General features: G+C 43.2%; 2 long non-coding RNA genes across 2 annotated transcripts in view; one reads left to right on the top strand and one right to left on the bottom strand.

The window, feature by feature from the left end:
- Nucleotides 1-589: 589 nt before the first annotated feature.
- Nucleotides 590-3829, bottom strand: LOC145553039 (uncharacterized). The gene is made up of 2 exons (XR_014089216.1): nucleotides 3635-3829; nucleotides 590-3555 (listed from the first exon to the last, which is right to left on the bottom strand). It is a non-coding gene; the product is annotated as an uncharacterized LOC145553039 (long non-coding RNA).
- Nucleotides 3744-14544, top strand: part of LOC145553040 (uncharacterized) — a 462758-nt gene continuing 451957 nt past the window's right edge. Inside the window, exon 1 of the long non-coding RNA XR_014089218.1 lies at nucleotides 3744-3831. This is a non-coding gene — a long non-coding RNA (uncharacterized LOC145553040). The remainder of the gene's footprint in view (nucleotides 3832-14544) is intronic.

The following is a 14544-nucleotide window of genomic DNA, read 5'->3' on the forward strand; positions in this document are numbered from 1 at the left end:
AAACATGTAAGATTATCTAAAAAAATCTTCTAAAGCTCATTATATCATTATAATCGACTTTTTCACACCCCCATAATGAACGGTGTGCATTAAAACCTCCACGCCAAATAATATTTCCTTTCATATCTCTCCTCAGGTTTACTTATTTCAATGGTTGCAAAAATTTATAATCAATATTACCTTCTCTTCTACCCATATTTCAGTTGCTACATACTCCAAATCTCATTTCCTTTCAGTTATTTTATATAGAATACCATATCTTTCTGCAATATACCCATGTTCTCTGTGTCAGGGTCTGTGTTTTTCCCTCTTTTATTTTGTTAGTTTGTTTTCTTTGTTTCTGGGTTTGAGTTTTTATTGTTGTTGGAACCGTCATTCCTCATGGCGTCCACCAGATGTCACCAACATGCAGAGCCCCTGGGAAGCTGCTGGGTTCAACCCGTGCTCACACCTGCAGCTCGTTTGGAGGGCGTGGATTGTGGATATAAGCAGCAGCTCCTCTTCTTCTCATCGCCTGAGTGTTTGCTTATGTGACCAGCAGGTGGAGATGTCTCTAAAAAAGTAGTAACAAGACACACCAGAACACAGATTTAACAGTGTACAATACTTTATTAAACAATTATCTAAAAGTTCTTTTTAAAACACTTCTTTTAAAATCCAAGGCATCGGGCTCACTACTTGGTCGCCGGAACCAAAGAAAAAGGGAACACACAAGAAGGGACAGACAAGATGAGGTTGTTCCAAGAAAACAAGCAAACCATGCAAATGCAACAAAGTAAAAGAAAACAAGAACATGCACGCAAAAGAAATAACACAGCACTCAAACGAAACAAAAGAATACTTCAACAAACTAAAAGAAAATGCTTCAAGGATGGAACAAGTTGTCGTCGTCTCTCCAAGTGCCCTTCTATGGGGGCCAGAGGAGTAATGCCCCGCCCACCAGCCTGCCCAATCCACAACAGGCTCAGCGAAGAGCGGCCAGAACAAACAGTGATAAGACAAAGCAGCAAAGCGTCCAAAGCACTGCAACTCCCAACACTCAGTTGCCTGAAACAGAAAACCCATTAATGCTAAGTACAAAATAAAATAATCCAGAACTAAATGGCAGGTAGCTTACCCAGGGATGGAGACACAGCCTACACCAGGAGGGAGCAGATCAGCAGGCGAAGACTAGGCAGAAGCCACACACCACCACAACCTCCAGCCGCGGCCGGCAACGCCAGCAGAGCCGCACTGCGGAAACGCACGACAGGTGTAGCACCCAAAAACCAACCACAATCCCAGCCCCGGATAGCAGAAAAATGGCACTTACAACATCAGACGAGCTCATCAAACACCGCCAACATGTAGCCGCCAATTGTGCAGACAGTGGAGGAAACAAGGGCACACACACACCTCGCAGCGACTTACCCAGCTTTAAAGGCATCTGCCCCGCCCACCAATCAGTGGCGCGCCTCTCGCCACACCCGACGCAAAGCGTGGGGGAGGGTGAAACACCATCCCACCACATTCTACCCCCTGGTGTTGCATCGTCGCCCCGACGATGAACCTGCACACTTCAACCCCAAGGACTATAGACGGCAGACTGTTAAAATGAACATAATTCAGCGCATACGCCAAATGCCAGGAACAGAGAAACCCCCATTGGTGGGATCCTTCAACCACCAGGATCTCACAATGTGGAAACACTGTCACAAAAATTGACACCTCTAGCCGACATATGGGAGGGAAAGACTGCCCCGAGCCGCAACCATTGACATTACTGAAGGCAATCACGGCCCAGTAATGCAGAATATCCCTAAAAAACAGCTCTCGTTGATTGTCGACACTATAGACCCAGTGTCTACCAGACAAATCACAGAGATACCGCCCATAATAACCTCAGACTCTGCGAGATGCCAACAATTTTGACGCGGCTACCAGTTGCGAGCCTGCCATTTCCCCACCTGAGCTGTAACCCAACAGCTCAGTGAGTGCTAATTTTCCCTTGAACACCCACAGAAATTGACACCTCTCGCCAACATATGGGGGGAAAAGACCATTGGCTGCCCCGAGCCGCAACCATTGGCATTACTGAAGGCAATCACGGCCCAGTAATGCAAAATATCCCTAGAAACAGCTCTCGTTGATTGTCGACACTATGGACCCAGTGTCTACCAGACAAATCACAGAGATACCGCCCATAATAACCTCAGACTCTGCGAGATGCCAACAATTTTGACGCGGCTGCTAGTTGCAAGCCTGCTATTTCCCCACCTGAGCTGTAACCCAACAGCTCAGTGAGTACTAGTTTTCCCTTGAACAACATTAGCTTCGTCATTCCTCCCTGTACTAGTGTGGTACCTTATTTCCTCTCTGGCTTCCCCCTCTAAGTGATCGAAGAGAAAGAAAGCCTCGTCTACCACTGACAATTGGCGGGCCCGAACACACAATTGGGCCTCATCAATCCACTCACTGATCCCAGCGCCAGTCCTACCACCGAACACGGGGCTCCGTCGGTCCCTGGGCATAGCCACCAACCGCTCAGCAACCACAGCGCCAGCAGGCATGACACCACCGGCCACAGCCGGGGAAGCAGAGGCGCCCGGCAAACCCCCAGCCGCCGCCTCCTGCTGACCCACTCCATCCACCGGCCGCCGTGTCACCTCCATGCCTGCAGGGGAAGACTACCAAAAAGAAAAAAAAATAAATCTTGAAACCACAGGTAAGTTTTCCTTTGGGTAGCTACTGCTGCTTTGTCTTACCACACATGAATAAAACCACAAAAATTTAAAACCTGAAACACACACATACAAAACCCCCCAAAAAAAATCTGTGTTCAATGGTGAATCCTGCCAACAACGCCAAATGTGACCAGCAGGTGGAGATATTTCTAAAAAAGTAACAAGACACACCAGAACACAGATTTAACAGTGTACAATACTTTATTAAACAATTATCTAAAAGTTCTTTTTAAAACACTTCTTTTAAAATCCGAGGCATCGGGCTCACTACTTGGTCACCGGAACCAAAGAAAAAGGGAACACACAAGAAGGGACAGACAAGATGAGGTTGTTCCAAGAAAACAAGCAAACCATGCAAATGCAACAAAATAAAGCAAGAAAACAAAAGAACATGCAACACAAAAGAAACACAGCACTCAACAGAAACAAATGAATACTTCAACAAACGGTAAAAGAAAATACTTCAAATGATGGAACAAGTTGTCGTCGTCTCTCCAAGTGCCCTTCTATGGGGGCCAGAGGAGTAATGCCCCGCCCACCAGCCTGCCCAATCCACAACAGGCTCAGCGGAGAGCGGCCAGAACAAACAGTGATAAAACAAAGCAGCAGAGCGTCCAAAGCACTGCAGCTCCCAACACTCAGTTGCCTGAAACAGAAAACCCATTAATGCTAAGTACAAAATAAAATAATCCAGAACTAAATGGCAGGTAGCTTACCCAGGGATGGAGACACAGCCTACACCAGGAGGGAGCAGATCAGCAGACGAGGGCTAGACAGAAGCCACACACCACCACAACCTCCAGCCGCGGCCGGCAACGCCAGCAGAGCCGCACTGCGGAAACGCACGACAGGTGTAGCACCCAAAAACCAACCACAATCCCAGCCCCGGATAGCAGAAAAATGGCACTTACAACATCAGACGAGCTCATCAAACACCGCCAACATGTAGCCGCCAATTGTGCAGACAGTGGAGGAAACAAGGGCACACACACACCTCGCAGCGACTTACCCAGCTTTAAAGGCATCTGCCCCGCCCACCAATCAGTGGCGCGCCTCTCGCCACACCCGACGCAAAGCGTGGGGGAGGGTGAAACACCATCCCACCACAGTAGGTTTGTATGATTCTTGGAGAGCGGACAGGTTGTGAACGGTTGCAGGAGCGGCTTGACTTTGCTTCAGTAGTATTCTTTTCTCCGGTTGGGTTTGGGCTTGGGTCTCCAGACCCGGAACGCCCCGAAGGGGAATCCACCGGAGAAGGATCGACGAACGGAGTAGGTGAACACACGAGGAGTGGCGTCTGGCCGGTAACACCGACAGCGTCGAGGGAGGACACAGGAGGTAGGTGATCCACAGCAGCGGGGAAACAGACTCACTCAGAACCCGGGAAGGACTGAACACACAGGAACAACGAGGAGGTAGAGCAGAGCACAGAGGGCCTTTCTCTGGAACGATTAGTTACCGAGGTAAGTGTGGTGGGATGGTGTTTCACCCTCCCCCACGCTTTGCGTCGGGTGTGGCGAGAGGCGCGCCACTGATTGGTGGGCGGGGCAGATGCCTTTAAAGCTGGGTAAGTCGCTGCGAGGTGTGTGTGTGCCCTTGTTTCCTCCACTGTCTGCACAATTGGCGGCTACATGTTGGCGGTGTTTGATGAGCTCGTCTGATGTTGTAAGTGCCATTTTTCTGCTATCCGGGGCTGGGATTGTGGTTGGTTTTTGGGTGCTACACCTGTCGTGCGTTTCCGCAGTGCGGCTCTGCTGGCGTTGCCGGCCGCGGCTGGAGGTTGTGGTGGTGTGTGGCTTCTGTCTAGCCCTCGTCTGCTGATCTGCTCCCTCCTGGTGTAGGCTGTGTCTCCATCCCTGGGTAAGCTACCTGCCATTTAGTTCTGGATTATTTTATTTTGTACTTAGCATTAATGGGTTTTCTGTTTCAGGCAACTGAGTGTTGGGAGCTGCAGTGCTTTGGACGCTCTGCTGCTTTGTCTTATCACTGTTTGTTCTGGCCGCTCTCCGCTGAGCCTGTTGTGGATTGGGCAGGCTGGTGGGCGGGGCATTACTCCTCTGGCCCCCATAGAAGGGCACTTGGAGAGACGACGACAACTTGTTCCATCATTTGAAGTATTTTCTTTTACCGTTTGTTGAAGTATTCATTTGTTTCTGTTGAGTGCTGTGTTTCTTTTGTGTTGCATGTTCTTTTGTTTTCTTGCTTTATTTTGTTGCATTTGCATGGTTTGCTTGTTTTCTTGGAACAACCTCATCTTGTCTGTCCCTTCTTGTGTGTTCCCTTTTTCTTTGGTTCCGGTGACCAAGTAGTGAGCCCGATGCCTCGGATTTAAAAAGAACTTTTAGATAATTGTTTAATAAAGTATTGTACACTGTTAAATCTGTGTTCTGGTGTGTCTTGTTACTTTTTTAGAAATATCTCCACCTGCTGGTCACACTACGCTCTACTCAAGTCTTCCTCACCTTCCTACCAAGTAAGCATTTCCTGCCTTGTTCCTGGAAAACATTCACCTTGCCGTTTCTAATCTTGTCTCCTGTTGGCGGTAAGACGACCCGGTCCTCCGTTCCAGTATTCATTCCCTTTCCTGACTTCAATAAATCATCATTGTACATTTATCCGTCTCTTCTGGTTGTGTTCTTGTTTGTGGGTTTGAAAATTGAGCACCAACATGAGACTCTGAAGTCCAGAAAGTGCAATAAGTCACAATTTTCATTTTTCTTCCATTTTCCTTTCAACCATTTCCATAACCTTTTGGATTACATGTTTTTCTCATGTCAAAGATTTGCCATTTTGTTTCTCTTTTTCAACCATTTTACATGCCTCTGTATAACTTTTGTTTTCTGTTTCATCACTTCAGATCCCCAAAAAGCAACACTGCTCTCCTCCACAACTACAACACTTTGGTTTTACTCCAACTCCACATTTTCCATATTCATGATCTTCTGAGCATTGGGCACATCTCCTTTTTTCTTTACACATTTTTGCAAACATCTCACTGGTTTATGACATTCAGATTTAACCTTCTGACCCACATGTTCCCTAACTGGTTTAATGCACCTGGATTCAATGATGGCTCATTAGAAGGTCTAAGAACATTGACATGCTGAAAAGGTTACTATCACCAGGGTGGTAGTAACAGGACAAACAACCATGCACACACACACACACACACATACACCTAAGGAGAATTTAGAGAGACCATTAACCCAACAGTCATGTTAGGTGAGAGGAAGCCAGAGTACCTGGAGAGAACCCACCAGGCACAGAGGGAGAACATGCAAACTCCATGCAGAAAGACCCCAGGCTGGGAATCGAACCCAGGACCTTCTTGCTGCAAGGCAAAAGCTCTACCAACTGTCCCACTGTGCAGCCCGAATCAATATCTTGGTATGTTTAATTTCTCCATGAGTTTTAAGTGCTTTTGTTAACTTAAGTGACTCAATTTTCTTTACCCCTTTTCCTTCATCAAATCTTACTATTATATTCATATTTGGATTTTTGATTCGGGCTGCACAGTGGTGCAGTTGGTAGAGCTGTTGCCTTGCAGCAAGAAGGTTCTGGGTTCGATTCCCGGCCTCGGTCTTTCTGCATGGAGTTTGCATGTTCTCCCTGTGCATGGTGGGTTTTCTCCAGGTACTCTGGTTTCCTCCCACAGTCCAAAAACATGACTGTCAGGTTAACTGGTCTCTCCAAATTGCCCCTAGGTGTGAGTGTGTGTGTGCATGGTTGTGTGTCTCTGTGTTGCCCTGCGACAGACTGGCGACCTGTCCAGGGTGACCCCGCCTCTCACCCAGAACGGTAGCTGGAGATGGGCACCAGCTAACCCCGCTAGGGAAAAGGGTGTAAAGAAAATGGATGGATGGATTTTTGATTCTTCTGCTGTTTCCTCAATGCCTTCAGTTCCTTCTGTATTTCCCCACTTCTCTTTTTTTCCTCTTTCAGTAGCTCACTGCTTCTTACGACCTTTCCCCACCTTCTCTTCATTCTGACCACCAAGCTCTTCCTCTTCACTCCAATCCACACTATTCTAGTCACTACTTTCTAAATCCATCGTTGTCATATTCTGACTTTAGTCGCTTTTATCATCAAAATTTCAGATGCAAACTTCTCTGTCTTAACAGGTCAGTCGTTGCACGTAAGCTTGGCATAAACGAATCCATGGTTTGGCGTTGGAGACGGCAGTGGGAAGAACTCACTGAATGCCAAAAGACCAGAAAGGCCTTCGGAAGACATAAAAGCAGGTGGTTTGAACTTGAAAATGTTCTGCGACACTGAGAGCAGCACTAACTTAAGCCCCTTTTCCACCGGCTCAGCTCGCCCCGGCTCTACTCCACTTGCTTTCTGAGCGTTTCCACCGGCTTTTTTTCAAGGCTGGCCCTGCATTTTAGGTCCCTACTTCGGAGCAGGGCCAGCCAGCCGGTGGAAACGCCGTCACTCTGAAGTAGAGCCGAGTTGAGCTGGGCCGAGCCGGGCTGCTGAAGTAGAGCTGGTGGAAAAGGGGCAATAGAGACAGAAAAGGTATGTGACGAATCTGTTCAACTCCGACACTGAAGATGACGTCAGTGGTTTCAATACGCAGGAGGAAGATGAATAAACTAAGCAATAAGGAAAAAAAACAACTTTGTGGGTGCGGCTTAGTGATGGGCGCTCTATAGGTCAGAAAATATGGTAATTAGTCTATAATAACAATGCTATTGCCAACTCAAGCCACAGGTAATCCATTTCCCATTTCAAACTCTTATTAAAGTAAGAGTTGGAGAGCTAAATATAATAGAATTATTGGCTACCTTCGACAGAAAAAAGTACTAAGTCTATGAAAGCAATGCAGCCAGTTTTGCTCATTTTGATTTCCAAGACATAACGTGGCAGTTTATTATAATTCAAAGTAATGAAATAATGAACTGCAGTCTGATTTTTATTGTTAATGTGTTTCACTCTATTGAGCAGTGAAAGTCAATAAAATGTGTAACATGTCTGTTGCCTTTACTTAATGGAGGGTTTTGTTATTTGTGCTGCAGAGCCACAGCTAACAGCTAACAGCTAGCTCCTCACCTCAGCGGCTCTAACGGAGACTGTCGTTCAGCGCTGCTGTTGCTCTTCCTACACCTTGGACTGAACCGTTGTTCTAACAATGGTAGAAGTGGACCTAAAAATTCATTTTTATTATTTTTCCTTAGATGTATGGCAGATTGATTTTGTCATTTGTTTTCTATTGTCTTTTCATATTGATATTGTTTAGATACAAAGGTTTCTGTTATGATTTCTTTAGGGAGGGACAATTCTACTTTTCCAAGATTGGGGAGGGGTCTGGACCCCTACAGATCCCCCCGTGATTTCTGCCCATGTACTACAGCCCAGGTTAACAGTAGGGGCCCAGTCTTGGGAATTTACAGCACCTGATGTGCTTAGACAACCTAAAAAATAGTAAAGTAAAATGCCAATGTCAGCACTAAGCTAGCTGCTAACAAAATTAGCATTCAAACCTTTTCTGGGGACAACCAAGCTAGAGCGTAACCTACATACCTTACCTTACACATGAATGCTTGTCTTTCTAAGTAAGTGTCCAATAAAATATTTGAAAATACAATTTAAAAGATGCGATTGTGTTAGAAAGTGGTCGCTGCAAACTGGCATTGTTAGTTTCCGCACTTTCTATTTTTAGCCATAGATTGTTGATCCACCTCTCATCTTTTATCAATATGTTTTTTTAAATCAACTCCCTTGTAACCAATTATCTTTGTAACACAAAAAACGTTTATCGTTCTATTAGAACAGTTGGAGCAACCGTACACAACAGACTTTAGGCATTTTGAAGCTGGATCAACAGAAGTAAATGGGCTGCATTTACTTCCTGACCCACATCTGCGTTGCATGACATCAGTACTACATCATCTGCCACCCAGCATATTCCATGGCTGTACCCAACAAATACATTAATGCTATAAATCAGTTAATTTAATCTGGAAAATTTGAGTCCACTACTTAAAGAAAGCTAACAATGTTAAGTTTAGAGATGGTGGTTTACAAGCCATTGAGTTTGAATGTTTAAATGTGGTCTTAAAGGTAAACTAGTTGAAATCCTTTTTAATGAATGGAATTGTCTTGCCAAAGGTTTGTTAAAAAAACTGGATACATAGATTTTGTTCTTAGATGTGACTTTGGGTTTGACAGACTCCCTGTTAAGCCAACTTCCTTTCACAAGCAGGATTTGTTATGTTGGAAATTTATGTAAACCCACAATTTTCTCCTCACCAAACTCCTGTCTGGAATAATAGATATGTGCTACACAAAAATAAGTCTGTATTCTGATCACTGGATGGAAAAAGGTATTTGGTCCATAAGACACTTCCTAATGACAATGGAGATTGGTTGTTGTCCTATGAAGAATTTTGCTTATAGTATAATCTGGACCACTTACTTATTCAGTTTAACACAGTATTGAACTCTATCCCTATTACAGTCAAATATCTGTCAGGATGGGGTGTGGTGGTGGTGAGGAGTGACGCAGGGACCCAGGTTATAGATGAAATGATTTAATAAAGAATTCTGCTCTTACACGAATCAAAAGACTGGCAGAGCGGGAGGCTAGAGCTCAGTACCGGTAGCAACAGTTCAGCGTAACGCGAGCTAGTCGACTCAGGACTTGACAGTTCTGCCAACCTGACTGACCAGATACAAACAACATAGACAATAGACAAGGATCCAACGAGGAACACAGACAACAGGTGAGACTAAATCCACTGGGAGGGTAATCACAGGAACGAGACACAGCTGGGATCAATCAACAGGGAGGACAGGACAGAGACTCACAGGGAAACGGGACTAAACACAGAAAATCTCAAAATAAACACAGAAACACGGATCATGACAATATCTGGTTCAAAATTTAAGTATTCAATCAGCTAACCTTCAATTACTTGCACTTTAACTGTATGAAGTTAATCTTTTGGACAGAAGTAACTCTAATGCAGTGTTTCCCGACCCTGGTCCTCAAGGATCACTGTCCTACATGTTTTAGGGATTTCCCTGCTTTAATGTTCCTGACTCCACTGATTGCAGTTCAGCAAACGCCTGTTAATCAGTCATTGATTGAAATCAGCTGCTCTGAAGCAAGAAAATACCTAAAACACGCAGGACAGTGAGCCTTGAGGACCAGGGTTGGGAAACACTGCATTTAACTGATTTTACAGTTCCAGCTCGACCACATAGAAACTTAAATATGTTTTCTTTTCAGAGGTTAGTAAGGTGAGAACTCCTTATCTTAAATATCTCTGAAGTTCTAAAGCTAAAGGAGTAAATTTTAAAATTCTCAATACCATTTTTCCATCCAGGGAACTATTATGACAAAGATTTAACTTTGACACTAACAACTGTACCTTTTGTGACGATATTGAAACAGACCATATCTTTTTCTATTGTGTACACACTTGAACATTTTGGGAAAACGTTCAGGATTCAACAAAACCTTTTTCCTACTTCATCCCTTAAAAAGAGAGGATATAATTGTTATAAATTGTGGTAGTTGTTGGTGAGGATGGTCGCAACTGGACCCAGGTTGAGGTGAAAAATTATGGTTTTAATGATAATGAAAGTGTATAGAAGTCCAGGCAGCACAGGTGAGCAATGAGACCAGGAACTCAGACACCGATAGCACTGGAATGGCACAACACCAACCAACACAACCAACGTACGACAGGGAACAACTGGGAGCAATCGGGCAGACAAGACGACCCAGGAACTAAATTAACTATAAAACACAAAACTAAATCCTTACAATAATATTTGGAACCACCCTCAGAGACAGAATAATTGACCTTATACTTAACCTGCTGATCCTTGCCAAATTCTTCATCCACTCCTGTAAATGGGGAAATGGAAAACATGTCTTTCCAGTCTTTAAAAGCCTTAAAATGGACAACCACCTGAGAGTCTTAAAATTAATGAAAAGCAAGCATGGAATACAGCTCTTTAACACCTACAACTTGACCTCAACTTAAGTTATGAGAATTTGTGCCCCTATATCTTTTTCTATTTGGCCATCCATCCATCTTCTTCCAATTATCCAGAGTTGAGTTGTGGGGGTAGCAGCCTAAATAAGGAGGCCCAGACTCCGCTCTCCCCAGCCACTTGGGCCAGCTCCTCTGGGGTTCTCAGGTGTCAAGCCCACAGACCAAACCCCGTGTCGGTCACGTGACTTGCTTTCAGCAAGTCACGTGACCGATACAGGAACTGTTTAAAAATGACACTGAGGCGCCAAACTGTTTTTAGAAGGAAGTCAATTTGTCAAATGCATTTGCAAAATTAATTCTTGATCTTTTACATTACAGCATCAACTAAGGAGCAGCCTCAAGGCAATCGAAACGTTTCTGCAGTGTGGGACCATTTTGATCTGACATCGGAAAATAAAGTATTTGTTTTCATTTCGTTGTTGTTTCATCCGGTTCTTTTCAGTTTCTACTTGATCCATCTGAATCCAAATTCAGCTGAAATTAACTTTTAGTTTGCTTTCATATTATGTTCTGCAGGTTAAGTGTTGCACATGTTTAACTAAACTGTCTTATTGAAATAAATCCACCTTTTCGATGCTGAGGCATTATGAGGCATGAGAATAAAGTCCCAGATTCACCAAGATAAACTCAGATATGCAGCCATTCTATAAATGACTCAGTTGCTTTTTATAAATTATTTCATATAAATGTATTGTTTACTTCATTTTTTTCTACAGCAGGAGAAATTATATCCAAAAAGTGTAACAGACTAAATGTCAAAATGTTGGAAAAACTGTGTTTCTTTTAATTCATTTGTGGAAAACATAAAAAAAATATAAAAAAAAACATCCATAAGCATTCTTATTCCAAGCACGTTCACTTAAATTTTCACTTTATGGTACATGTTCACTTTATTTATTGACTGTATCTAAGAATATCAAATATATTTAAAATTTAACTGAAGATATGACATAATACAATATATAATATACAATAAAATACAATGACAAATCTTATTGTATAGACTAGATCAGGGGCGTCAAACTCAATTTCACCGAGGGCCACTTCAGCATATTGACCCTCAACGGGCCACATTGACGGTACAAATCAGGAGTTCCCAGGTTCAGTCCTCCAGACTGTAACTTTTAGATGCATCCCTGCTAAAACACACCAGACAAAAGGTTGACTTCCCTCATCAGCAGCAACTCAGTTCTGCAGAGGCTTATAATGAGTCAATGATCCAGGTGTGTTAGAGAAGGAACACATCTAAAGTTGCAGATGGTAGCTCTGGAAAACTAGACTTGGGCAGCTCTAGCATGAATGTATGAAAATACAATGTTAAAAATAAACAAAACCTCATATTGTTAAATAACACTTTGGAGCGTCTGGTTAGGAAGCACATTCAAAATCTTTGGTTGAAATGGCGCGTTAAATTCAAGTCTCCATTACAGACCAGAGAAAACTAAAGAGAATGCAACGTTGTGTTAATCCATTTGAGGAGTCGGCAGTTTATCTTGAGGAAATAAATGACGACGCAAAAGTTAATTAGACTGTAACATGCGCAGTCCGCTGCTCAACCACTGCGGACGATGCTAGAATTAAAAACCGCTGGAAGTAACTCATCCAGCGGATTTAACAAATGGAGCCTTAGTGCACGTTACCCAGGAGAGCGGCGCTCTGGAGGAGCTGCAGACGTAACATCTGTCCGTTTCGGAGAAGCCAAACGACGCAAAAAAAAAAAAAAAAATGAATTCTGGTAAAAGCGCACACAGGGTAAAACAATCACAGAGTTCAATTGATCTGTTTGGATCAGACAGATCCAACTGACTGATGAATTAGCGCAGATTTATGATGTTAATATGATTGTAATTTCACGGATAAAATAGTACATGAACGATTTTTTTATGTTGTCGGTCAAGATGACGGATAACAAAAGAAGTCTAGCGCCACCTGACACCAACTCACACATCTTCATTCAGTCTTACTTGTAAATCGATGTTTCTTTTCTTGGACATTTTGATGTTAGCTTGTCGATGTCCGTTTTAATCGCTGGTAAAATCAATAAGCAGCTTGAGGTGACTCTGCTGCTCTCTAGTGGCGACAAGCCATAATGTTGGCTGGTAACAATCGGAATGCATTATGGGAGATGTAGTTTGTAGTCAATTAATGCTCAAAACCTATTTTAAGTCAATCATGGGCCTATAAAACGCTGGGGGGGCCACATGTGGCCCACGGGCCTCGAGTTTGACACATGTGGACTAGATCATCAAATCACTACGTTGCCTGTAGGGATTTTTAATGTCCAGCAGGTGTCAGTATTCAATGACACAGTATCAATACAGTTTTACTATGAGTCGAACGCCTCATGACGCCTCATCTACCCATCACTACCTTCAACTGTGTTTGTCCATTGAATGTAAGTAATACTGTTGTTTTAGTTCGGTTTCTTAAATGCATTTGTTTGTGTTATATTGTGGTCGTTTGGTAATGTTTACTCATATTGTGAAGAGATGAAAGGTTGTCGTTGAGCGTTGTTATTGGGCTCGGTTTCAGGTGTTATCCGTGTTTATCATTTCCAATTGAGGTACTTTGTTTCTCTTGCATGTTTTATTGTGTGCCACTATTATCAGAAGTGTTGATTAATATTTATGTGTAATTATTATTTACATTCTCATAGTCAGATATTAACCAGCTTCTAGTTTATAATAATCTTAAAGCACGCTTATTCCCTTTGTGGACAATTAGGTGTTATTTGTGAAAGTATTTACAGGCAAGTACTTATAATTTGTATTTGTTTATCTTATAGAAAACTGCACACCCATACCACCGCACATACCCTTATTTGTGTGTGTGGAGGAATCTCAAGATTTTATTAAAGACAAGTAAAGTTCAACTCTGGACTTGGATGTTCTCTCATTTCACTAACTCACTTAGACATACACTCCTGATCAAAATCTTAAGACCAGTTAAAAAACTGCAAGAATTTGCATTTTGCACTATTGGATCGTAAGAAGGTTCTAAGTAGAGCTTCACAATGTTAAAAGAAGACATCAGCGTAAGAGACAAAAACTTTTGAGTGGGGAATTCATTGAAAACTGCGTTTATACTCAAACATGATTTTTTCAGCTGATCAAAGTTTAAGACCATAGCTCAAAAAAATCCGAAAACCCCACAAAACAAAACTCAAAGTGTCAAAAAAAGGGACTCAGTAATGAGTAGCTCCACCATCTTGTTGATGACTTCAAACAATCGTTTAGGGTTGATGCCAGTGTTTCCAGGAGGCTAGTGGGAACGTTGCTCCAAATGTTGAAGATGGCTTCACGAAGGGCCATTTTTAAACTTCCCTTGCCATCCATCGTCAAATGTTCTCAATTGGGTTTAGATCCGGGGAACATGCAGGATGGTCCAAAAGAGTGATGTTATTCTCTTGGAATAACATGTGGCGTTGAAGAAGACGTGGCCTTTGAAGACGTTTTTTGTTTCTGAAGCCCTTCTCTCTCTCCAGATGCCGTCTGATGGTTATTGGGTTGCGGTCAGCACCAGTAATGGCCTTCATTTGGGTAGAGGATCATCCCGTGTCTTGACGGACAGCCAATCGGATCCTGCGGCTCAGAGCTGGTAAAATATTTTTGGGTCTACCACTTGACTTTTTTGCTCCATCACCCTCAGGATCATTTAAAAAATGCAAAATGACTGTCTTACTGCGTCCAACCTCAGCAGCAATGGCACGTTGTGAGAGGCTTTGCTTATGCAGCTCAACAATCCTACCACGTTCAAAGTCAGTGAGCTTTTTTGCTTTTGCCATCAGGAGGTCTTGACAGTGTAAAGACTTG

This window comes from Poecilia reticulata, chromosome 10, assembly GCF_904066995.2.
Source record: "Poecilia reticulata chromosome 10, P_reticulata-male-v2, whole genome shotgun sequence".
NCBI classification, from domain to species: Eukaryota; Metazoa; Chordata; class Actinopteri; order Cyprinodontiformes; family Poeciliidae; genus Poecilia; species Poecilia reticulata.